This window comes from Lathamus discolor, chromosome 3 (assembly GCF_037157495.1).
Source record: "Lathamus discolor isolate bLatDis1 chromosome 3, bLatDis1.hap1, whole genome shotgun sequence".
In the NCBI taxonomy this organism is placed as follows: domain Eukaryota; kingdom Metazoa; phylum Chordata; class Aves; order Psittaciformes; family Psittacidae; genus Lathamus; species Lathamus discolor.
The window spans coordinates 109838529-109864399 of record NC_088886.1 but is presented as its reverse complement, the minus strand read 5'-3'; the positions used below and the strand labels follow the sequence as shown (position 1 = coordinate 109864399).

Sequence of the window (25871 nt, the reverse complement as noted above, 5' to 3'; positions counted from 1 at the left end):
AAGTCTTGCTGGGGAGGAAAAGCCATCTGTTCATTAGATGAAATGCAGGGGGTGAGTAGCGTTAGATATGTAAATAGAAGAATTTGGGATTGAAAGCCAGTCATCAAGGCCTATCGTGGTGTAGAAACTGGCTGTGCTTCCACTGGATTGACCCACAGACACACGGGAAGCATGAAAACACATTTGGACACGGTGGCCCATGGAAAGCCATTCAGATACCAAAGGAGTTGTTATTTTAGCATAACTTTATGAAGGCCCTCAGGGTTGTGCAGAAAAGGCAGCCGTTCTGCTTTTCTTCTCTGCCTTCCTCTCTCTGGGACAGCTTTTACTCAGAAGAGGAAAACTGATCAAAAGAGGAGCTGTGATCTGTGTTTATGTTTGCTTGAAAGCCTCTTGAGAGGTAGAGTTGAGAAGCCCCAAGAGCAGCAAGACATAATTGTTTCCTTTTCCACAATCACACCAGCAGTGGGTTGCCTGTTCAGCAGTTTCCCTCAGCTTGCCAGGTGGGATTAGAGAAAAGAACATCCAGCTCAAGAAAAATGACACTTAAATGGATGTCACCCCTTTGTATTAATTATTGATTGCAACAAAACCCCTAAGGTGGCCCCAGTCCTCCAGCTTCCCCTGGAAGTGCTGCAGGAAATTTCCTAGGCTGTCCAGTGAGGCTTTAATGGCATATCTCCAGTTCAGCTGTGACAAATCCTGCTGGCTGTGGCTGGGGATCAGTAGCTGCTCATTAGCATAGTAATGAAGCCATTTAAACATCTTTGATTTCAGTAGGAGTAGGGTGCCCTGTTCAGGGGTCACCTCTTGGTCTCTGCTTCCTCAGGTTTTGAAGTAGGGAAGATTTTAATTTAGCATTGGGCTTTCTTTGAGTTTTGCTGAGGAAGCTCAGGAGAGAAAGGAGATGGGAACTCAGGAGGACATGATTTCAGAAACCACCAGTGGTAGGGACATTGTTCACATCCATTAGAAATGGCTTGACATGCTACAGTAGGTAGATGTTGCTAGAATCCATGTTGCCCCAAAGTCACATGAGTGGGTTACTTGACTTGGGCAGCTTATATGGTGCAAAAAGAGACCTAGCAAGAAAGATAGAAATAGGTTAAAAAGTACAGAGCAAGTATTTACTAGTTAATGCATGTGCTGGTTAGCTGAGACTTGGGAGCTTCTATGCCAAGCAGTGTTCACCACCCCCCAGTGGACACCTGAGCAGAGTTCACCTCCTGGCCTGTCGTTAGCCAGGTGGAGAGGGTTGACCTCCATCATGCCTGGGAAGGGAACCTCAATCATGCTTCCAGTCCCCTTAGCTTTCTTTACTGGAGCTTCTTTCTCTGAATCCTCGAGCTGGGAGTGGATCCATCTCAGCCACCATCCATCCCAACCATCTCTGTATCTTCCTTAGCTCATGTGACTCTCCATGATGGTTTTCTCAGGTGTTTTAACCAAGGCTATGCAGCTGGGCTGGATCTGCAGGAAGCCCTGGGGTCAGTGGAACTGGGCCCATAGGAGCTGAGCTACAGGTAAGACCAAGCAAGCCCTCACTGGAGAGAAAACTGCAGCAGGTGTGGGAGAACTGGCTGCCAAGTGGTGAGAAGATAAAAGGCTGGACCCAGCATAAGGACACATCTGCTTTGACATGGAGGCACTCGTATGGGGATGTCTGCCATGCAGTGGGAAGGAAAGCAGAGGCTCTGCCAAGGTAAGATGTGATCAGGAATTTTGGGGGGGAGGGTGGAGATCTATGGATACAGATGTGCTTACCAAAAGACTGATGTGGCTTTGAGTGCTGGAGTGGTGAAGGAGCCTTTGTGCATCCCCGCATTTGGAGATGTGGATGGTGTTGGAGGCTGCTTTGTCAGGTCCTTGTTTCCTTTATTTTTCACATAACCCAGTAAACTGTGTGCAGACCTTTGCTGGGAGGCTGGGCTTTAAGAAACATAAGGCCTCAGCTTTTGTTGGGTGGAGCTGTGATCTGTGATATAAGAAGATCTGCCTTCTCAAACCCTGAAAAAACATTAAAATAGTGATGAGATTCAATGTTAATAGCTCAGCTGTAATGTAGATGTGTCTGTGCTACCAACACCCTTCCCTTGCTTGGTAGTGTTGAAAGCATCTCTCAAGTGCTCTGTTTGCTCTGCTTGATGGGGACACCTGGGTTAGACTGATCGTGCTGTGCTCCAGAGACACCTGAGTACAGTAGCCCCTGGTTAGTAGTATGCCCACTGCAGGGGGATGGTCAGCTGGAAATGGGGGAAGAAATGTGCTGTTGTCAAAAGGACTTTGAATTTTCTCAAGTGGGCTGTAGATCCAGTAGGACACATAGGTATTATTAGGGAAGGTTATGTATGTGAGTGTATACTGAGAGCCATGAGTTACAGGTTGTGTTGAACACCATTAAAGCTTGTCATAGCTGTAGAAACCTTTGGTCCCTTTCCCCAGAATAAATCTGCATACTGTAATGTTACTGTGGTCTATTACTGCAAACAAATCAAGTCCTAAGGGTTTCAAAAAACAACCCTATGGTTCAGCAGCCTGCAGCATACCCTGTGAAAGAATTGCTTCTAGGCTGCGAAGGACCCATATTAGAGCAAATAGTCTGTGTATATGTATATTTATATATAAACCGTTTGGTCCCAATTCCAAACTGACATCAGGTGCAAATCAAACTCTTTTAAAACGTTTTTAGTAATGGAGTTTCTGCACTCCCCATTCCTCTGGCTGGGAAGTCTCTAGCCTCTCGTGTTGCCACTTGTCCCTTATTGTGGCTGAGATGTTTAGCATTTGATCATGCCACAGAGAAGCAGCAGTGATTTGACACTGGCACATGTCCTGACACTGCCAAAGAAAATAAAATAAATTATAAACATTTTCTGTGTCTGTGGTCATAAATACTCCTTTGGCTTATAATAGTTTGATATGATGTGTTTGTGTAAGGCTAATGTTTGGATATTGATCAAATATTGACACTATGCTTGTCCATAAATGTTTTCTTATTCCCCTGCTTGCAAATCTAATGTCTTCTGTAGCGTGGTGCTTGAGCCTGCTGTGTTTATGACATCTGCAGTCTCATGGGTTTTCTGCAAGTGCTACCGATCGGGATCACAAGGGGAAAAGTACAAAAGTAGTTTTGTAATACCACCCTTGTTCCCTGGTATAATGTCAGTCTGAATAATCATAATGCACATACAGGAGCTGAGTCCTGTATGTGAGCGCAGGTAACTGTGTTCCATCAAGCCCGTGACATGTGCTCATTCCTAATTTGTCTGCCAATACAGGTTTCTGAAATTTGTGTCATGAAGGAATTGCCAAAAAGCGTTTTAAACCAGGAGCTGGTGGCAATGCCACTTGTGAAAATGTTTTTGTCTCCTTGTTACGAGAAGCATGTTTTAATTCTGTAACCTGCTGGCGTGTCTTTCCCTTTGGCATATAATTCTTCAAAAGAGGTCCTTAGACCCAAGTGCTTGGGATGTTAATTAAAAGTTAGATTACACCTTATACTGAAAATTTCCCAACCTGCTCCATGACTTCCTCCCCCTCATCCCTCTTTTTCTCTTCATTCAGTTTCTTGATACTATGAGCTTTACTCGAGGTTTGGAAAAAGACAGGTTATCATGGGCCTAATATGTTAGGTAGTAAAAAGTAGCTATTAATTTCTTTCCATAAAATGTCCGTCTTAAGTAGGAGGCAATGAAGGCAAACCCTGATGCTGCAGGTTTTCAGGTTTATGTAATAGAGGTTAAAAAAGCAATTTCTGCAAAATGTCATGGGTAAGTTGTCCTTCGTACGAAAGCATAGCAGGTGCCCAGTTTGTCATTCTCAGTGGTCATGGCTGTCAAAAAATGGAAGGAAAGGAGATTAATTTGAAAATAAGACTTCTGAATATGTGCTTCACAGGGAAAATAAGAGCTGGGACAATGAATATTAATACCTGGGCGAATATTTTCATAGCATGGGAGTGCGAATATGGTTAAAATTTGGGTTTTAATTTTTGGTAATATTTCCCTTCTTCCTCCCACAGTAAGCAGACATTAAAATTATCTGTTGTGGAAATGGCTTTCTCTAAGCTCTGCCTTCCCAACCAGTTTCTTATTACATCTTTAAGTACGTTCTAAAGTAATAGGATGTTCCAATAGTAATGATTTACATTAAATATAAATGAAAAGTAATAATTGGATTTACTGTATAAATCACTGACAGGAAGCCTTCTAATGCTTTTACTAATCATTAAAATAACATACTTAAAACTGTGTCACATCTGAAACCAAATCTTACAAAACAAACAAGCAAACTCAAAGGCCAGATGTGCTTATTTTGCAGCACCTTTTTGTGGTTTATGTGTGTGCAGGAGAAAAGTTTCCTTTCTCTTTTTGGTTGTTGTGTTTGGTTTTTTGTTTTGTTTCAGGACAAGTAAGTGAGATGGAAAAGACAGGACTCACAGTTATTTGTCTATTTGTTTTGGAAGGACACTCTGCACAAGGTTGCATGAACTTAACATGCTGCAGCCTGCATGGATACCTACAGAACATAACCTATTTTTATTACAGGAAAAAAGGGCTTTTTGCAGCTCTATACAGATCCTGAAGCAGTGGTGGAAATAAAGCTATTCAACAGCACATGGACTGTGGTGCTTGGGCTCTAATACAGGTGTAACTTCAGGAACCTGGTAGCTTCCTCATGGGCTGTAGGTTCAAACAAGGGGAAACCACCCAAGTGATACAGCGTACCTTGAAACAGCCATTGCCAAATGTTACAAAGCAAATAAATGTGGTTTGTTGGTGTGCCCAAGAGAGGAGAACAGAAAGCAAAATTTTATCCATGTGATTATAAACCATCCTAAGGAAAAAGACATTTCTAGGGACAAATAATATGTTATTGAATTAGGGTTTTGTCCTGTTTGGAGTGAGAGACTTGTCATTAAACATTGCAGCTATCTCCTGGTCCTCCTGTGAGCCTGCATGTAAATGTGGAGTACATCTCCTTCATGCACAAACTGTCAGGAATTAGCTGGGAGCTGATGGTTTGGCAGTATTGACATCAATCAAAAAATCCAACCTGATAAGGGAAAGCTGGTGGTGAAAGGAAAATCTCCCTGTGGCACACGTGAAGAAGATGGGAACAATGGCACTGTTCTGTTTTTTTGGAGGGAGCAAATATTGAACTATGCACATAAAATAGAGGAGGTCAGAAAAGTGGTATTGATCTTAGGATATAAGGGCATTGGTAAGAGAAATGGTAATAATTTGCACAAAATACTAGGCAAGTCTAGGTAGGAGAGATGTGGGGGAATGAGGCTTGGAGCTACTCTGCTTTTATATATAAGTACAACTTTAAAAAGGCATTGGTGGACCTTGGAGACTTTTCTTCTGCTGGGAGACCAAGGAGGAAAATGAGCCTCCTGCAGGGTTATGATCTTATTGGCATCAGGGATATGTGGTGGGATGGCTTATGACTGGAGCACTGGAATGGAAGTATACAGGATGGACAGACAGGAGGGGTGAGGAGGCAGTGTCACCCCCTGTGACAGTGACCAGCTGGAGTGCATGGAGCCCTGCTGATGGATGAGGAGCCGACTGATAGTTCATGGGTCAGGATAAAAGGGCAGGGAGAATCGACATTACAGTGGGGGTCTGCTACAGGTCACCGGACCAGGCAGATCGAGCGGATGACGCCCTCTATAGACAAAAAGGTGCAGCCTCGTGTTCACAAGCTCTGGTCCTCATGGGGGACTTCAACCACCCTGATATGTGTTGGAGGGACACCGAAGTAGTGCACTGGCAATCCAGGACGTTCCTGGAATGTGTTGATGGTAACTTCCTTCTCCAAGTGATAGAAAAGCCAACGAGGATAGGTGCTATGCTGGACGTTTTTCTCATCAGCGAGGAGGGGCTGGAGGGAAACATGAAGCTTGAGGGCAGCCTTGGCTGTAGTGACCATGAAATAGTGGAGTTTGAGATCCTTAGGTTGGTGAGAAGGGTCTACAGCAAGCTTTTTACCCTGGAATTCAGGAGAGCAGGCTTTGGCTTCTTGAGAGATCTGCTTAGTAGAGTAAAATGAGATGAAGGGACCAAGAAAGCTGATTTAATAGTCAAGGATCACCTCCTCTAAGCTCAGGAGCAGTGCATCCCAACAAAGATGAAGTCAGGCAAGAATACCAGGAGGTCTGTGAATGAACAAAGAGCCCCTGGACAAACACCAGCAGAAAAAGAAAGCCAACAGAGGGTAGAAGCAATGACAGGTATCTTGGGTGACATACAGAGGAATAGATTATCAGACCATTGGAGACCTCTCCTGGAAAGCCAGGCTGAGGGAGCTGGGCTTGTTCAGCTTGCAGAAGAGAAGGCTCCAGGAGACCTTAAAACAGCATTCAGTGCCTAAAGGAAGCCTACAAGATTGATGCAGAGGGACTTTTTACAAGGCTGTGAAGTGATACGCAAAAAATAGTTATGGCTTGAAACTCAAAAAGGGCAGGTTCTGATTTGATATTGGGAAGAAATTCTTCACTATGAGAGTAGTGAGACCCTGGCATAGGTTGCTCAGTGAATGCCCCATCCCTGAAAGTGTTCAACACCGGGTTGGACAGGGCTTTGAGAAACCTGGTCTATCGGAAGATGTTCCTGCCCATGACAGGGTGTGGGATCTTTAAGGCCCCTTGCACTCCAAACCATTCTGTGATTCTGTAATTTTTCATAATGCAAACAAAGTTGGCACTTGTGAGCCAGACCTAACCACTAGGTTGAGCCTTTTGCTGCTTCTGAGCTTTTGCCACCTGGGGAATCAAGAGCAAAGAGTTTGGGTTCATGTCTTCTTCCATGTGACTTTTGCTTTTTTCCACTTCTGTTTTTCTTCAAAGACCATTTCATAACTCCTGTGTCAGCCTGGCAAATGCAGGCATACAGAATATTTCCCAATTCACTCTTTAAGTGATAGTCATATTTCCATGACTCATTGTACCTTTCTAATATGCAAACTTTCTTCTGTAAAGTGTTTCAGTAGTACATTGAAGTAAAGTGTGCCTTATTACATTGTGGTATTGCAGAAAATCACTTGGGACATCCTGATATCATTAAGGCATGAAGTACAAAAAGTTTATAAACCAGGTACAGAACTGTTATCAGCAATTCAAGAACGAAATCACAGCTTCGCTAGGATTTGATGTAACGACTTTGGCTTTTTAAGTCACTGGTTTATTCATTCATTGTGAAATATAAGTAAAGAAAAATGTCCTGTTCAAATTATGGAGTGAGGGGAAGAATAAACAGTGGGAAGCATCATTTAACCTCACAGCACGTTGTACCAGGATGGGTGAGTGTGGCCCAGATATTTCTCTGTAGAAAGGGCAAAAGTATTTGATTGGGTATGTATTTGATAACGTCTGTCAAACTAGGGGTAAGCCTAATCCAAACACCAAGGTAGACACTGGTCCATTAAGCAGCCAGTGAGATAGGGAAGTAAATGTGAAATGGGGAAATTGAGTCATCTTTGCACTGGCACTGCCATTGTGCTGCTGGTTTGCAGTTTTGCAAGTGTTTGGGATCAGCCTTTTAGCTTGGTTTTTCCTCTCTGGGACTACCTGAAAAGTGCATCTGGTGCACAAGAAAAAAACCAACTGCAGAACCAGCAGCTGAAACCGCACATCTATACTTTGGCAAATTTATTGTGGGGTTTCTGCAGTGTGATTGCAGCCAGCCTTGCATGGGACAAGATAGGATGAACTTCCTTGCATGAAGAGCCTGTTGCCACCTTTCCCTCTTCTGTCTTTCTGACCTTTCTTGTGGCAGGGAAAAAAGAATCAGGGTTAACGTCAGCTGCTCTTGCTAAGGCAGAGGTGCCAATGGAATAAATCAGGCCTGTGTGGTCTGTCCCTTGCTGCGTGTCAACAGCCTGTACTGAATCCCCTTAGGGATGAAAGAGGTAAAAATGGCTATGAGAAGAACTGTAAGATGAAGGAAAAAAAAGGTTCCTGTGACCTGAAAGATATGAGAAATAACAAGTAGATGGTGAGTATTACTGTGAAAGCAAAGCCTGGAGCTGCACACTGCTCATCAGTTTCTCAGGCTCTGTAGGTACAGGAAAAAATTACTTGTCTATACAAATTGGAGAGATGGCAAACTGTTTATTAAGTGTTACTCTGACCGTATTGCCCCAGTAAATATGGACATCTCAATGGCGGAGACTTAGATACTTCCATGTGGTCCAAGAGCCTCAAAGTGCCAAGAACCAGAATTAGTGCTGGTCAAGATACGTATTTCTTAAAATATTTCTCAAAGTCTTGTTCTTTTATTTTTCCCCTTTCTTTTTTTTCACTTAATGGTTTGTCAGGTGGTCTGTTTTCTGGTACATTGGTTTTGATGACGGATGGTTTTGAGCCTGAAGGCATAGGGTCCTCATGGCAGAGGCTGGTATAGACACGGCTTGTTGAGACCTCGGAGCCTGGGTCAGAAGCAGAAAAGGTTGTTTCTTCTTCTGGAGCTTACAAAAAGTAATTCAGGTCCAAATCATGAGGCTTGGCCCCTCCACCTGGTCTAAATGTGAACTTCCCTGAGGGCCTGGGTTTGGATCCAGCCAGCAAAATTGCAGCGTTGTTCAGCAAGGCTGCCAAGCTGTCCCTGTGTTCAGGTGGGTGGCTGGCCTGGTCGTCCGTGTTAGGCCAAAGCTGAACAAAACAGGGTCTGTGATGCAAGGCAGTGGTGTTTATTTTTGGATGTGTGACTACTAACCACTAACAGAGTAAATATTTAATATAATAGAATGGAAAAATAGACTAATCTGAGTAGCTTAAGCAGGCCTGTGTCACTTCAACATAGGTGTATTTTCTGTCCTTTGAAGCATTTATTTAATTTTATTATTTCTTTAAATGACCCTGTTAGCTTTTGGGGTGTTGCAGTTTGCTTTGCTATTTAAAATGAGCTCTACCAGCTGATAGCTTGCCAGCATCCTTGCCACAGCTGCCCTGCATAATAATGTATGGGAAATGTATTCAGTTTGAAGTGGTGTTTTAAACAAATCCTTTTCAGCTGTGGCCAAGCTTAAACCGTCAAATGTTTCCATGCCTAGAGGAATGGTGTTTCTTTAAAGTAAAAACTGACAACATCGCTCCAGCGTCTACAATTCTGTGACCAAGAAACAGGGATCAAGGTTAGCTCTGCTTCAACTTCACTGTAAATAGAAAACAACAGTTTAATCTTAAGAGCTGCAATCAGCAAATGGGACAAAACTGTGGGGATTCAAGAAATATTTTGCAGTTTGGGGTTTTTTTTCATGCAGGGCTCTGAGGCTGGTGAATTTGGTGAGGTGTAATGTATAGGTCTGGACCCATACACCCTAAATGCACTTGTTAATAGAAAACTTGGCTTCTCTCTAGCAGAAGGTGCTTTTCAGCAATGTTTTTTTCATATAACACTTCTGGCCCTGACAAATATTCATCTGCTGGTGATAAATGTTGCAGGCTCCTATGAGCAGGAGCATTCAGCTGGAGAAAGAGGGTAGAGCAATGCAGGAGTAAAACAGAGAGAAGCCCTGGCATACGCAGCGTTGGAGAACCCTTCTTTTTGCAGTGGTTTTGGATAGTGCAGGCTCCTTGCTCCACTGTCGCACTTACCATCCTTTCAGATGCATGCAGTGGAGGGGAATAATGCAGGACCCCAAGGTAGGTATGGTCTTGCTAGAAAAAAAATAAATTACATTCACCTTATAAGCTTTCCTGGCCGCTTCACTTCTGGCCGTTCTCATTGTGAGCAGAGACAGCACCCTGGAGTCAAGAAATGGCACGTCAATGCCATTCAAAAAAATGAATTTTTGACATTTCTTTGAGAAAGTTGCAGCTTTGGCAAACCATAATTTTTCCAATGGAAAACTGGCTTATCAGGCAGCACCAGATAGCTTTGCACTGTTGGAAAGTGCTGTTGAAAAGGAGATGTCCACCCTTCCTGGCAAACTTTGTTAACAACGTTTAGGTAATGTGCTGCCTTTATTTTTTCTGCTTTAGAAGCAGCCAAACTTCTCACAAAACTTTTTGCAGCTGGAAATTGCTGAAGTCTTTCTATTGTTCAGTAACAAATTACAAATTTGAGAGAATATATAGCCCTGGGCATTGGTTAGGAATGGTGTGTTCTGGGTATTTTAAGTACTAATTTGTATGTCTGGGGAAAAAAACGTTTAGATACCATGGAACTGACCAATGTAAGCAAAAATTCTGAGTTGTAAACAAATATTCTCCCTGGGACCATACATTTTCGCAGTTTACAAAAAATAAAAAAATAATAATAAAAAAGGCTTAAATCAGCTGCTCTAGAAAGCAACCAAAATATCCCTGATATTTTGGGAGGGGATGAGGCATCACTGCCACCACCCGGAACTGGGCAGACCTCTACCCAAGATTTTGAGTTGAGAGGCAATAGCACGCAAAGGGACCTCTGGAGATGACAGGAGCCAGCTGCTGTTCAGAGCAAACTCAAGGTTTTGTCCAATTTGTGGTCTTCATGAATCAATTCTGATGTAAAAAAATCACAAATGGATCAAAGCACTGACTATTGGCCGATTCTCTGTCCTTGCTAGAGATTTCCTGCTGCTAAAGCACTGGGGTTTGGAGCAGGGGTGCTGTGTTTCACAGGGAGGATGATGGGTACCATGTTACCTGAAGGATTGCTTGCACAGCTCTTTCAACAGAGTGTAGGTGGATATGTGTGTGGTGATGCTCTGTTCAACATAAATATCAACAGTAGCTGATGCAGTCATACAAATAAGTATTAGCCTAAAGTTTAGGAGTACATACTTGTAAGAGATATTTTTTTTAAATATACTTTATTCTATGAAACAAAAGAAAAATAAAAAGAGATGGGAGAATAAGAATTTCTGGACAAATGGGAGGTAGCTGAAGACTCCAAATCCCCAACATGTTCCAATACATACAGAGTAGCAAAATATCCTGTCCCTGGTAAATGTGGAAAATAAGTCTCTTATTGTTGTCTTATCTCAGTCTCTCTGCTGTAGATCACACAATTTCTCCTGCGTAGTACCGCAGTGGATTGCTGAAAGCAGTCATGGAATCTCTCACTGCCACTTCCCGTGGACATCTTCTGATATCGCGCAGGGTAGTCTAGGAATAAATGGTTCTCAGTTTTCATTGAGATACTGAATTGGGCCATGGGGCTCAGCCTCTGAGCCCCTGTAAAGACAAGGGTACCTGGACCATCTCTGGGACTGTCTGGACTATACTGAGGCTTTTCATGAATAGATGGAGTGAAACCTGGGCCTTTAACTAGGTTGGGAAGCTCTGGAGACCCCTTCCAGAGGTGCCTTCTAGATCTACATTTTGATTTCCTATGGAGTTACCAAAAAAGCTGATTAATCTAAATAGACGTGGACTAGCCCATAAATTGTTAGACCCTTTCTGGATCAGCAGCAAGAAAAGTTCACCCTAGCTCTGACTATTTTCCAGCACATCTCTGCTTCAAAGGTTCTTGAGCACCCAAGTTCTATGGCCACTTGCTGCAATAAGCAGAACAACTTTATGTTTAAAGTGTGGTTGGGACCAACTCCACTGATTTCATCCTGAAGTGTCCTAGGGTTTGCTGCTGCTCTGGGTGATGCATGTAGGTTTTTATAGGATATTAGCATAGAGCCAAGGCAGCCAGCAGTGTGCTAGCCACTCTTCTGCTTTACTCATCATCAAAAGAATTCAGCTTGCTTCCACTTGCAATACCTTGCCCTTGAGGACAGAGCTGTATGGAAAACTGCTTTCTGGTTCAGCCAGCAAGCAAAAAAGCGTACTTTTGGGTCAACTGGAATAGTTGTGGTTTATTTTTTGTTTGTCTGTGGTTTGGTTTTGTGGGGGTTTGTTTGTTTGTTTGTTTTGGCTTTTATTTTGTTTTTTGTTCCAACCTTTCCCCGCCTTGTGAAACGAAGAAACCTGAAATTCTTTTGGGGTTGACTTAACTGTTGGGACTGTTTCAAAATACAAACATAACATTTCTTTAAAATATCTTTTTGAAAAGGGTTAATAAGTTTTAGTCAACACTGGATGATCATATTTTTCTCCCCCGTCCCGTCCCCCCCCCCCTTTTTCCTTTTTTTCACCTTGTCAAGAAGGTCTTCATAGAATCATAGAAGAGTTAGGGTTGTAAAGGACCTTAAGACCATTTAGGTCCAATCCCCCTGCCATCTAGTTCCAAGCCCGTTATGGCATGTTGTGATGGCCTAATTTAATATTTTTAATGGAATGTTTCTGTATGTCAAGCAGGAAACCTTAGTGAGGTGTTTTGAAAGACTGGAAAACCTGATTTCTGGCAAATGAATGCTATCTTTAAAGATTTTACTGCTCTGTTACTGCACCATCACCAGTCGAGGAAGAACAACAGACTGACTTGTGGATCTGGAAGGAGACCATCAGCTCTGAGCTGATAATGGCCATGAAGTCAGAGCTCAAGTGCCATGGTTTCATTTTTGTCATGTGCTCAGAATCAGTTTAGTTTGGGTTTTTTGTTGTTTTTTTTTTTGTCTTGTTAATATCACTGTCACTTCTGGCAGGTGAGAAAGTGAGTGCAAAGGGGTAAATACCGTCTGCTTGTGCTCCTTGTTACGGACAGATGGCCGGACCTAAATTTCTGTTTTGTGATTAAATTCACCTGCATTTTCCTATGGAATATCTTCTTAACACCTAGACAAGTTAACTCGCACTTCTACCACTGGCAGTAAGAGGCAGGAGCAGGCAGCACACTTTCTATCCATGAAAGAACTGAAGATATTCTATCTGGTTTTTACTATTACCTTTTTTACAGGCACTAATGCACCATCCTCGTAAATACCCCACAGTTACTGAAACTTTCTAGAGAAAGATGCTAGTGCAGAAATCCTATCAGAATATTAGAAAACAATGCTATTCTAAAACCATATTTAACACAGTTGTGGGAACAAATTTCTGTATTTTTATTCATTTAGTAATTGTAAAAATGATGAGGAAGGGTAGGATCTTATTTTTTTCCTAACACACCTGACAACTTTTGAAGACCTTTTCAGTGTAAATGGAAATACATCGTGTACATTTATCATAATCTGAGATCGGTCTAATGTGTCTAAAAGTTCAGGTTTTTTAGGAAGTATTAATCTTGTAAGAATTTAGTGGAGTCACTGGGATAATGGCTCCTTGAAAGTCCTTAGAAACTGCTAATTTTCTGGGGTTCAGCATTGCCACAAGTTAGACCTCTGTTTTTTGGCACTGGTGTTCTTTTTTCTTCTGGGCACTTCAAGCTTTGCAAAGGGAATGTATTTCCCTTTGGGTCTGGCTCTTCATTCCTCTTGTTCAACAAACCCTTTTTTATTACCTTTTCTGGAATCAGCAAGTAATTATATTCCAGGAATAACACTTTTTCTTTTTTATATGTAAGCAGGCTCATTTCTTTTATATCGGATGAAACTTTTATGCTGTTGAATACAAAGCGTATATATAAGAGAGCACAGAAAATAAATGTGTTTATCTTGAAATTGCAGAATGTTCCCTGGGTTTCTAAAAGTGGTCTTCTAGGAATGTCCTAAATAATAAAACTGGAAAAGTATTCAAGGTATTTAATAACTCTACCTGTTATTTATCAGTATTGAAGCTTTGTTTCAGTTCTTATCCCTGACTGAATAGTCAGGCCATGCTGCATTTACCACTATGTTGGCTCCAATCAGGTCTTATGGAGACTTTAATCCGGGGGGGGGGGGGGAATCCTTATATTAATTTTGGAAATAGGAAATGCACGCAACAAAGCATTAGTGGTTACCAGGCTGTAATGGGCTGTGCTAGGTAAGGCTACTGCTCACTCTTCTGAAATGACCCACTTTTAGCTGTGTATAAACTCTCCAGACTTAGGCTGGATGTTTTCCACTTAGCCTTAGATGGAGTTATTCTCTGGAAGGATTTTATTTGAGAAGGATTGGGGTTAAAAATTAAAAGCTAGAGACAAGCAATCTTGTCCACTGTCAGCAGTGCTTATTACTTTTTCATCCAGGAGCTGTGCAGCATCTCTTGGCTTTGAAACAAGCTAGACATCAGAAGCAGTGGCTGGTTTTTTAAAGCTTACAGGCTGCACCATCAAATCTCCCAGGATGCTGTGATTTGACTGACTTTTTGTTGTCTGATGTATTCAGCAATTTGTGTGTATCTTTCTCTCTTGTCAGCTAACCTTGTCTTTCAAGTTTTATAAGTTCTGAGGGGGCAGAAAGCGTGCTCAGTGTCCTGCTGCTGGATGGGGATTAACAAAATGGACGTGTGAACAGGACCCTCATGGCTTGGATGTGGGATGCTGATGGCCACATTCTTCTCAGATCAAAAGTTACACTCCTGCTCTAAACCCATTACTGCATGAGTTGAATTCACTACGTCCATCATACAGCGCAAGTCAGCTGTAAAACAAAATCCTGCAAAGATCATGGTTTTCCGGAGATGCAGCAGAGAGAGAGCATGTTAAACACTAAATGTCAGTAATGTGAGTGTAGAGGTGCTGGTAAGACTGTGATCATGTAAACTCTTTGGCACAATGTAAACACACTTCTATTTTTAACTAAAATTAGGGTATTTTAGGCGTTGGAAGATTTTCAACTGCATGTAAATGACTTCCGGATAACATGAGTCTGTACTAGACATTTAAAATTCATCTCTTCATGTGATTTAGATCTGGAAATTCCTCTGCAGAAAGGTATAATGAACATCAACCCAAAAATCCTGACTAAGCCAAGGACTTCTTTAGTGCAGGTACCACTTAGAGTGGCGTATCCCTTCCTTGTGTGACCGCAGTGTTAGCAGAATTAATGTAATGGCAGTCTTGCATGTGGGCAACAAGTCTCTTCTGCCAAACACTTTTATGACTAGAAGGAAGTTTCAGTGGGAAAAGGAATTTCATTTTGTTTTTTAAGATAGATGCAGAGTATAGCTCAGCATCTTGTATCTTCAAGAGTAGGTTCAGCGTTGTTTCCCATGACTCAAGCTGATATGTGATAGAACTTACAATGATGTAGGAAAACCAAATAATTTTTCATGTGATGAGTCCAGTTTCAATAGGATAAATGTCTGCCAAAAACCTGAAGGCAGTTTGAAGTCTGCTTTGTGGATCTTGGAAATTGCTTTTAACAGGTCCTGACTTCAGCTGAGAGGAGAATGAAGAGGTTTTATACCTATCCTTGAGCAGTCACTGAAGGCTGGCTGTAAAATATTTTGCCAGCTGATTTGCCCCAAGCTTTTCTGGTGCCTACAGGGCTGGGTTCAGCTGGGTGCACCAAGCTTTGGTACTGGCAAGAGGCTGTTTTTCCTATGGGACTGAGCTTGGAAACAGGGGAAAAATAAGATTTCTAAAATAATACAATTGATTCAATCACCTTGGTATTTTTATCTTAACATATGCGTAAACACAGCTTCATCTGGATGGTAAACAGTAACTGACTAGCAATTCGCTCCTGTCCTTTTACTTTGAAAAACACAGAGTTGCCTCTTAGCTGATGAATACGTTGGTTCATGGGAGCAAAGCGTGCTTATCTAGCTGTTTTCAGGCTCTAATATGGGAAGCAGGTGATGCATAAAATGCTCAAATGAAGAACAAATTGACCAGAGGAAAAATATTCATTTAGATTTAAAAAAAGGCATCTGGTTTTGTTGGTTTTGCTCACTGCACTAAGCTGGTCTATACCACAGATACTCTCTTGGTGTTAGGTACCTGTTGCTGAACTTGTGTTTTCATCTTGAACAGATAGTATAAAAAGGTAATAAATACAGCATTGGACTTCAGGTTAGAAATATCCAACCCACCAAACAAACAAAACTCCAAGCAAACAAAAAACCAAGCAAAACAAAACCCAAAATAACCCCTCAAACTTTTCTCCTGAAGAGTTTATGACAACTATTTACTCTCACTATAGGTAAGAAGTTTCAGTAGTAATTTCAGTAGCATCAATAACTCTTCTCATTTTTCTGCTGCAAATGTCTGAGATTAAAAAATAATCAAAACCCAACCAATTCCCCAGTTGCAGTGTATCCCTGAGCCATTTGTACCCAGTGAGATGAATCGTCGTTAATTTGTTTGACCAGCTCTACCCGAGTTTTTTCACTTTGCTGCTAAAGTCAGAGTTGACAAACTGTAGGTTGTGCAATTCACCGTGCCTTTGCAGATCTGTGGGGCTTTTAATTATTTCTCCCCTCCCCAACAGTATGAACACTTGTGGTGAGCAGTGCATGGTGTCATTTCTTAGCCAAGAATATTTAATCACAAAGAAAGAAAAGCCCATTTCTGAGGAAGATCTGAAGAAAATTCGTGTTGAAAGACTTTGCAGGTAGCTAAGGCTCTTTCTTCCTTGATGGCTTCTGTGGTCAGTAGCTTCCAAAAGCAAAGGGCATAGAAGCTGAGTGTACAGTTACTTGGGATTTTAAAATGAAAGTTTATTTAGAAATCCTGGGGTCCTTAAGGGAAACAAGGTAAAAATAACTGCAAAACTGAAGCGGAAAGGAACATTGATATTCAGTGTATTAATTTCTCACAGGCAGAGATTGACATTAACAGCTCTGCTGGGAAATTACAGTATTATTGTTCAAATGCTGTGGAAATCCAGGCAAAGACTAGGAAGTGACAGGGCGTTCTCTGAGAATGTGAGCTTTCCTGAAAGAAAAGAAACTAAACAGTTAATCTCAACCCCTGAGTATTGATATAAAGATGTACAAGTTAAAAGGCTTCACAAGCCAGCACGACAGGGATGTGATAGGGTGCTAGCCAGTCTCCAAGTCAGTATTCTCAGTGTGTCTGTCAAGTAGTTTAATTTTATATGGTGTCCTAACAAAGCAGGTTCAAGAGAATAGTAACAATAATAAGTAATGGAGTTAATGACAGCATTGTCCAGGGTTTGAGCTGCAGTAGCAAAATAAGGAATGAGACCTGTTTCTGGACCCTAAAAATAGCCTCATTAATGAAAAGTCTCCTGGAAGAGCATACCTGGGACGGGGCCCTGTGGGGTGGGGGATCCCCACCCTCAGGGACTGCCCTGATGTAACAAGACCCTGCCCTGAGCAACCTGCTGTAGCTGTGGCATTGGCTCTGCTGGAAGCATGGTCAGGCTGAAAACCTCCACCCCCGTGCCTCCAGTTTGAGCTTGGTGGGATTGCTTGGCAATGCGGGTGATGCCAAGCCAGAGTGACTGCACATGTTGCTGCTTCATGAAAGCAACTGTTGATGGGTTTTTTTTGAGTCAGAATAGAACAATGCAAGAGTCATTTGTAGGAAAATAAACATGGACTTCAAAGCTGTGCTTTGAGGTCATTGCTTCTCCTACAGCCATTGCTTGAATCATAGAATCACCGAATGGTTTGGGTTGGGAGGGACCTTAAAACCATCTGGTTTCACACCCCTGCCGTGGACAGGGACACCTTCCCCTAAAGTAGGTAGCTCAAAACCTCGTCCAACATGGTCAATTTATGTAAAGGACCCATAGACCTGTTTCTTGGCACAGCATCAGCTCACACTCGTTTTTACTGCTGCTGAGTGTTCTCTTTACAGCAAACCAGGAAACGATCATTTTACAACTGCTTTGTCACCTTCCTAATTTTAAAAAGCTTTTTTTTTGACATATCAAGTAAGTTTCTTTTCTCTGTTTACATTTGAGTCATCATCTGCAGTGCTAGGCAAGAGATTAGCAGGCCTCAGGAAGGAAAAGATGGATTATACCTTGAAGCAGACGTCCACAAATACCCCCAGCCATAGTGCAGCCTGGTATTTCTAGCTGATCAAATATAAACATGGAGGGAGCTCAGGAAGAGCAGCCTTTTGCAGTCAGGCCTGGTGTCATCTTCCCAAGATAACCACCAGTTGTCACGCTGAGCACACTTGTTTTTGCACTTGAACATGCTTGTAAGGAGCAGAAAGCTTTTTAGATTTGTTGCAGATGAGATGCTGAGCGTTTTACAGAAATGGTTTCAGTCTCCAAATAGACTGTTAGTGGTTTAATGTATCTGTGGTTGGCCAGGTGGCTGTCAGCAGCTGTGTTATGCTGCTGGATGCTGCCCTTTAGCACTGATGCCATTAGGTATGATACAGAACACAGAGCAGAAAAGATGAAAGTGCTCTGTTCTGTGACTGCAGCATACTGGGAAATGTTAAATTTGGTCTTAGTGCTTTATAAAATGAAGCTGTTAATGCAAGGACTGTGATACACCTTGTCAACCGCAAGGGAGAAGAATGGGCTTTGGAGCAGAGCTCTGCTCTGTGTCCTATGGGCTTGGGTGGAAACCTCTTCTGTGCCTTTTGCATTGCAGCTCATGTCTTGTCCACCTCATGCCATACAGTGCTGAAAAGTCCCTAGTTTCTCAACAAGCTGCTTGTTTTGCTTTTTCTCAAATCTAGGCAATGTTAGTAGTATCAGCACTGCCATTAGGTAGTAACAGATTTGGCCATGTAAGGGACATCCTCTTCCAGACCTCCAATCTCTTCCCCACATCAATTGGCTGCTCTTAGGTCCTGATCTCTAATTTCTCCCAGTCTGATGTGGAAATAAATAAGATGGTGTTTTTATTCCCCACAAAAAGTGGTGAGGTATACCCATTCTTGAGACAGAGATGCCCTGACTTGCCAGGACACAGCCACGTGCATTCTGGTGTGCCTGTAATGTTGACCATGCTGGGAGTGGGTTTGGGCCAGGGACAGTAAACGTGGTGTAGTTGTAAGGCTGGGTGCCTGTGACAACTTTCCTGGAAAGCTGATAAAACCTTCAGGAGAGTCCATGTCTCTTGGGTGAAATACTAGTGGGAGTAACAAAATGGTTTAGGAGTGTTAGGTGGACCTTCAGACAATGTTTGGTCATGCACATGGTGGCAAACAGAGAAGCCTCTGACTGCTGTAATTTATGACCTATTGTTTAATTGACCTTTAAGTCCCAAGCATACAGAACTTAAATATTTTCTAGTCTGAATTGACAGTCCTTCAGAAAAGAGATAAAATGAAAACTAGTCAATATTTTCATGGTGAAGGTTGGGCAATGAAAGGCTCTTGCCTAGAAGCAAATAGGAATATTTTGCTCATCTTGAGAGCACCACAGCGCAACAAAAGAAGATGGAAATATTTGAGATCTGGAACTGTGGTTTTTCTGCAAAAAATGGAAGTGGCTCAGTGCTCCTCTGGGAACCCTCTAGCTGGTTCAAGAGAAATGAAGGGCATAGTCATTGCTTGACATAGTACTATGCTGCAGGAAGCCGGAAGACTTTGGTCAGTTGTGTCGTTTCCCATTAGGAACCTTGGAGCAGATATTTTACCAGGAACTTAACTCTTCTTGCTGTGTATCTTTTCCCCTCTGTTTCAGAAGAATGAATCATTGGGATTTAATATTTGGGATTAAACATTTCCTATGTGCCAGAACCCCATTTCACAGCAGCAGTGCTATATGTAGGCTGTCTATGTTGCTCATGCTGGGGAAATATAACTAACAAGTATGGCAGCTCATTTTTTTGGAGTATTACTCTCTTTTTCAGAGAAGCAAGTGATCGTGAAGGCTCTTTCATTCCTGTGGTTTTGAAAGAATGAGAAAGTGCTGTGATGGGCCTCACAGCAGAAAAATGTGATAGGTCTCATAGCTGAAAAACGTGTATTCTTCAGCTTGAATTCCTGCAACTCCTGAAGTTGTTCTCCTTTGCTTCCCATGTGGTAGCCCCTTGTGTGTGCTGGCTCTGGCTTTGCCAAGATTTGAGTTATAAATGTGCTGTTTTGCATGTGTCTTGGACAATATTCATCAACAGGCACTATTCCTCCTCCTGTGCATGGTCTTTTAGTGTTTTCCAAGATATACTGGTCTGGTTTCTTCCTTCTGTCTTTGAAGAAATTGGGGAGTGTTTCAGATGTACCTACTGCCATTCCAGGTGAGGGTTGCAGAAGAACTAAAATGCTCTGGAGGATGAGTTTTCAGAATTCAGTTCAGAAAAGCCTGCACCTAAATTTGTAATAAGATCGAGTGATGGAAGATGATAAAAAAGGAAAGGGATTGATACAAATCTGGCAGAAATTTACTTTTTTAAATTGAATTATGACAAATTTTTGAGTGTTCAACATCTTGCAGAAATTACCACATGCAGAATGTGAGTGAAGGTACAGTCTTAAGGACCACAAATGCAGAGAGGAGAAACTTTTTTGGGATAGTATAGAGGGGAAAAACATCCCAACAAACCAGCAGGAATTCAGGCATAGACATTCAGATCCTCTAAATTTCAGTGCTCTATTTCTGTAGCCCAAAGTGGTCTCACGTGTGAAGTTTAATTTATTTTTTTTTCCCTTCTCAATATTAAGAAGAAAAGTGCTCCTTACAGTCTATTCACTGACAGAAATGTATTAGGTTGCAGTGGGACGGTGAAGGACGGGGAGATGAGACAGCCATATGTCACGGCTGCCTGAAGAATGAAAGGGAGCATGTCTGAGAGCATCAGCAATCATGCAAATGCCTACAGAGAGGCGAGTTAGTATTATTTATTTAATAACATGGCAAAACCCACATAGGGCCTGTGGGATCACATTGGATAAAAGTAGAATGAAATCCTCACTATCCTTAGAGTTGCTTGAGACTTTTTAATTTTCCCCTGCTAACCTCTGGTGCTGTTGAGCAGTCATGGTGAGAACTCGGCGATAAGAACATGTATGTGTTGATACTGATGTACTCAAATATTTTCTGCTTTCTATTTTTCCTTAATGAAAGTGACATCCTCCTCGTGTCATTCTGCTGATGATTTTAATTTATAATAATACAGAAGAAATTAAATTTATGGGTCTGTATACAGAGCAGTAAGTCATAAGCAATAATGAGAAAAAGTGCCTAAAAGCAAGAAGAGAAGAATACAAGGAAATTCTTCCAGCTTATCACTGCAAGAAAAATACTTAACGTAGGACATCTCTGTATTTCTGTGACCTAATGCAATTTTGTAAGCCAAAATCCTAATCAGAATAGTTTTCTTCAACTCAGTGTCTGCAGAGTCATTTTGCTGGATATTTTGATGGGCTGTAATTAACAGCAAGGTGGGTAAATCCAGTCCAGGTCTATTGAAATGCTTGAGCAGCACAGATGCTTTCTGTGATGCGAAGGAGGTATGCTACTGCATGCTTTGGTAGATACAGGGTTTACAGCTCTAAGACACGCAGCATATACATCCTCACACACTGCTCTTTGCCCAAAGCCAAATCAAAGGCACTTTTTGAAGGTGCCAGGCAGCAAGAAAAACTTAAGAAGCTCTGTGAAGACCTCAGCATGCAGGTCACTCTAACATCGGCTGCTGAGGGATTGGGAAGACTGGGTATTTTTGTTGGTTTGTTTAAATATAAATATCTTTTGCATTTTTATGTGCAAAAAGCCCCACAACTGTTTGGATGCTTTCTGCTTCCCATTTGGGAAGTTACTGTGTGGTGAAAAGGCCTCATAGCTGTTAGTAAATTAGACACTGAGGAGGTGACACAGTTTATTAAATTACCTGGTGAAATAGGGACTGAAATGACATTCACTGAAGATGGAAAGAGCACAAAATTAATCTTTCCTCTTTGTAATCTTAAAACGCCCTCCCATAACAAATTATCTTGTGCATGATGAGAAAAACAATTAAAATCTGGAAGAAGACAAAGAGTGCCTGGACTCCATCTGAATTCAATTAGCACTTGATCTGGTACCACCCTGCTTTTGGCATCATATCTATTCCCAAGGGATGATTTACCAAATAAAGGTGAAGGGAGAACACAGCCGTGTGAACAAGTAAGGGAGGGGAGATGATGTGACTGATAGCCATTGAGGGCCACCACACCTGGGACTTGGGGCCCTGTACCTGTAGAACATGTTGCCACATCTCCTCTTGCACTGCACCCATATGTCTGAAAAATCCCCCCTCTAAATAAACATATATGAAATATCTGCTGCCCTTTAAAACAAAAATACCTTTGATACATTCCTTAGCTATTGCCTTTATTAATCCCATCCCTCTATAAGTGCAAGTGTAAACCCCTTTAAATGTTGGGAAGTCCTACCTAGTGCTCCATCTGTGTCACCTGGTCCATTAGACAGCTGCATCTCATAGGAAGCTGCCACAAAATCTTAGCCGATATTGAGGGCAAGGGGGGAAGAAATCTTAGACCTTTGTCACTATTTACATAGATTATAAATACTGCTTTTTATTTTCTTAATCCCCCCCTCCTTTTTTTTTAACATGGGGGAATTGCTGACTTCATACAGCTCCTCCAAAACACAGTGCTGTGACCTCAAGTCTACCCTAGAGAGGCTCTTTGCTTGCAAAAGTGAACTTAAAAGAGAAATGGGTGAGGGCTGTAAAGGCAGAATAAAAGCCAGGGTACTGATTTTTATAAGTCCAGCACCACCTTTGATACTCTGTTAAAGTTACACTAAGGGATAGCTGGCACGGCTTCCAGTGGGATAATTAGAGTCCCAGTCTGAGTAATGTCTGTGTGCTTCAGGCTTGCGAAGTTATCTGCCGTTATTAGAAGGAGCTTTAGTGAGAAATGAAGGTGCTGAGCCTTCCTGGGTTTGATGGCATATTTTACATATCTACTTTCTCTAAACTGTTTTCTGTAGTGCTTCATAACAGAAAAGCTGCTGGGAGCCAAGAAAATATGCTCTGGTAGTGCTGGCCAAAGCCAAGGGAGTGACTTCCAGTAGCATATTGCATTTTGCCTCCTTTGCACACGGAAAGTTGTTGTGGATGTTCACCCACAGCTGGGAATTAGTAATTGGAAATGGAGGGGTGCACTCCTTCAAGATGCTCTGGGACTGGCGTATCTGGCCAAACATTACCCTTTCTTAGATGCTATCATGCTCTTTGTTTAGATAAACTGTAATCCCTTGGGGTATCACTGGTTGGATTTCATTTGGCTGGCTGCATTTTTAAAAGAGTGCTAATAAAAGGAGCCAATAGTAAGGTGGTTGTAAAACTCTTTACCAGCTCTTGTAGAAGCAACCAGTTTCCCCTAGTCCCCCATTCTTACCACTGGAAATAGCTGCAACTGTCCTTATCTTAAAAGCAAAATATTAGTAATGGGCTATCCAGCATAAATGGGACTACCAAGAATAAATTGGACTGGCTGTGTTGTTATTTTCTGCAGCTGCCTGGTGAATTTGCAGGAAAGGTGGAGCAGGTGCATAACCTTTTCTCCCTAGGAATAAGGTGGGATAACACTGAATACTCTCATTACTACAGGGTCACTGGATGTGTTCAACCCCACTTGCCCTGAAAGGTTTCCAGTTAGGAGCTGCCTTGTTCCCTGCCTGTTTTTTTTATATATATGGGATTCCTGGAAGACTTAAGAGGGTCAAAGTCAATTAAGGTGTCTGGTCCTACTTAGCACCTTAATTCTTCTTGCTGTTGCTTTGTTGCAAGGCTATGTTTTATCTCTGTGGTTTTTGAAAGTTGCTCATCTTTAGATGAAACCAAAATTGCTTTAGGCTAAGCCCAGATACCATACCAGGTGTGTTCCTGGAAGGGCTGATGAATCACAGAATCATAGAATAGTTAGGGTTGGAAAGGACCTCAAGATCATCTAGTTCCAACTCCCCTGCCATGGGCAGGGACACCTCACACTAAACCATCCCACCCAAGGCTTCAAAATGAATGATGAAGAGGACTTTGGCTGTTGCAGAGACAAAGGGGAGGCTGCAATTTTACAGGCTTTGCAAAGTGCTTGCTCTGCAGGTAACTCTTATTTGGGCTTCTCCAGATGACCTTGAAGTTGCAGCCCTTGTTGGAGGTAAAATTGGCAACTCTCCTTGGTGACTTGCTGTGGCTGTCAGTTCATGGATTCAATTTAATACCTGTTCTTAGTGGCATGTACATATTATACATATAGAGATAGCCCTCAATCAAATCCAAAGTTGATGATTATGTTTCCTCTGCTATGACTCCCAAGCAATCAAAGCCAGATGGGGTATTAATAATAATCACATGCGAGACTGCTCATATACTTAAACCCAAGGTTGCATGGAAGAGAAAGCAGGTTGGGACCTGCTGCTGCTATCCTGCTGTCCTCTGCTCCAGAGCTTTCATTTCTTTTAAGTAAAACTCTGCCAAAAGAGAACGAGTGTCATAGGCAGTGTCTGTACTTGGGATCTAGTAATGTATCGGTGAAGACTGGAGAGCCTGTCAGTACATGGTGGTGATAATAAGATCTTAGCCATTGTTTTAATTCATAGTATATATGTAATTATGCCTAATTTGCAGTATGCTTTGAGTTTTCTCTGCACTTCTGGCACCTAAGGCTGCAAAACTACTCCAATACAAAAGTGCTGCTACTGGGGCAGAAACATGAAATTGCAAGTTCCAGTGAAAAAAAAGAGCATTTAGCTGGGCTTTAAAAACGTCTCTGGGGAAAGCTACATCCTTCTTCTGATGCACGTGTTACCACTGTGGGACAAAAATGAAACAATTACATTTGGGAACCATCTTGTGACTGATACCTGTTGGAGGTCCCTGCTGGTCTCTTGCCCTCCCTCTGCTTTCCTTGGTCAGGAAAGAAAGAGGGTTAAGGAATGCCAGTAGCACAGCCAGCATGAATGCCAAGCACCTTTTCTTCCTCTACAAGTATATACAAGCCCAAGGGTATTTGGGGTTTGGTTTTCTTACATGTATTCTGCTGTTTTTCTTGTGATGCTTCCAGGTTGGTCTTGGCAATTATTGAAGTGAAAAGTTACTGCTGAAGTTATTGGATGCTGAAATTCTTCAGGAGTCGCATACCTTGGGGACTGGGGCTTTGAGCCCCAGGGACCATGGGGAGGAATCATTCGCACTGTAAGAAGAACATCTAATGCCCTGCATCCTGCCATTGCACGCAGGTCATCTTGATGTTCTTGGGGACTGAGGGCTACCTCCGTTTCAAATTAAAACCATATTATAACTGTATACTAATCTGGTATGAAGCACTTGTGTGTTGCTTGGTTATCATCTCTCTTTAAACTGTTATTTGAGTACTTAACCCAGTTCCTGTTTTCTGCATGGAGGCCAAAGCTTATAGGAGGTCCTCGAATCTGAATAAAGAGCAGTGAGTTTAAAACATAACCCTGAAAAGCCTGGATTGATATTGGTGAACTATGACTGCTTGATTATGTGCTTTATGAGGAAATTATATATTTTCTGATGTGTTTCTTTCTCTAGTTCCCCACAGCAACTACTTTCACGAAGGCCCTGATGACTGCAGGTACAGCGCTCCCCTTTCCCTAAATGAAGCATCTTTTAAAGAAACAAGATTTTAACAAGGAAACATATGACGGTGCTGAACATCAGTGCGTGGCCGAGCTCCCTCTCCCCAGCACCACCCCTTCCCTTTCCCGGAGCAGTGGGTTGCGGGTGTGTGCGGCTAAATCTTTGTCCTGTACTACACGATGGTTTCCTACACGAGATGGCGCTCTTCGCCTAGCAATAGACTAAAGGCAATTAATTTTATTAATTACTATTCACCCCCCAGCTCTTCCTCCCCTCTGTTCTGCCTGACCCCTTGGCCCAAGGGTTGCTTCTAAGCTACGGATAGGAACTGAGAGCAGCTCTGACTGCAGTTTCCAACCACACATGAAAGGCTGGGGGACAAATAGAAATGTGCTAAAACACCCCACCACCTCCAACTCATTGAAGAGAGGCTGCTAATTGATTTTTCCATCTTAATTTGAGACTCCATTGCTACAATCTTGTCCTTCAAGCCCAGCTCAGATGCTTTGCCTCATCCTTGTCCTGTCGTCCCCCCAACCCCAGGAGGCCTGCAAGCCCCAAACCCAGGACATAAGACTCCATGGCTGCCCCAGGTTGGGGTGCAGATCCTGAGGGCTTCCTGCGCACCTTTTGCCCCCAAGGCCTGGCTGTGGGGCTGGGCCAGGTTCTCCCTTTATGCCTGCAGCACGGG

The 25871-nt window shown here is 42.3% G+C and overlaps 1 long non-coding RNA gene across 2 annotated transcripts; it reads left to right on the top strand.

Moving 5' to 3' along the window:
- Positions 1-812: 812 nt before the first annotated feature.
- Positions 813-25871, top strand: LOC136011179 (uncharacterized). Of its 2 annotated transcripts, XR_010611265.1 has the most exons (4): positions 815-947; positions 1437-1702; positions 24639-24769; positions 25133-25871. It is a non-coding gene; the product is annotated as an uncharacterized LOC136011179 (long non-coding RNA). The 2 variants fall into 2 exon arrangements; XR_010611264.1 differs by lacking the exon at positions 25133-25871 and having other exon boundaries at positions 813-947; positions 24639-25016.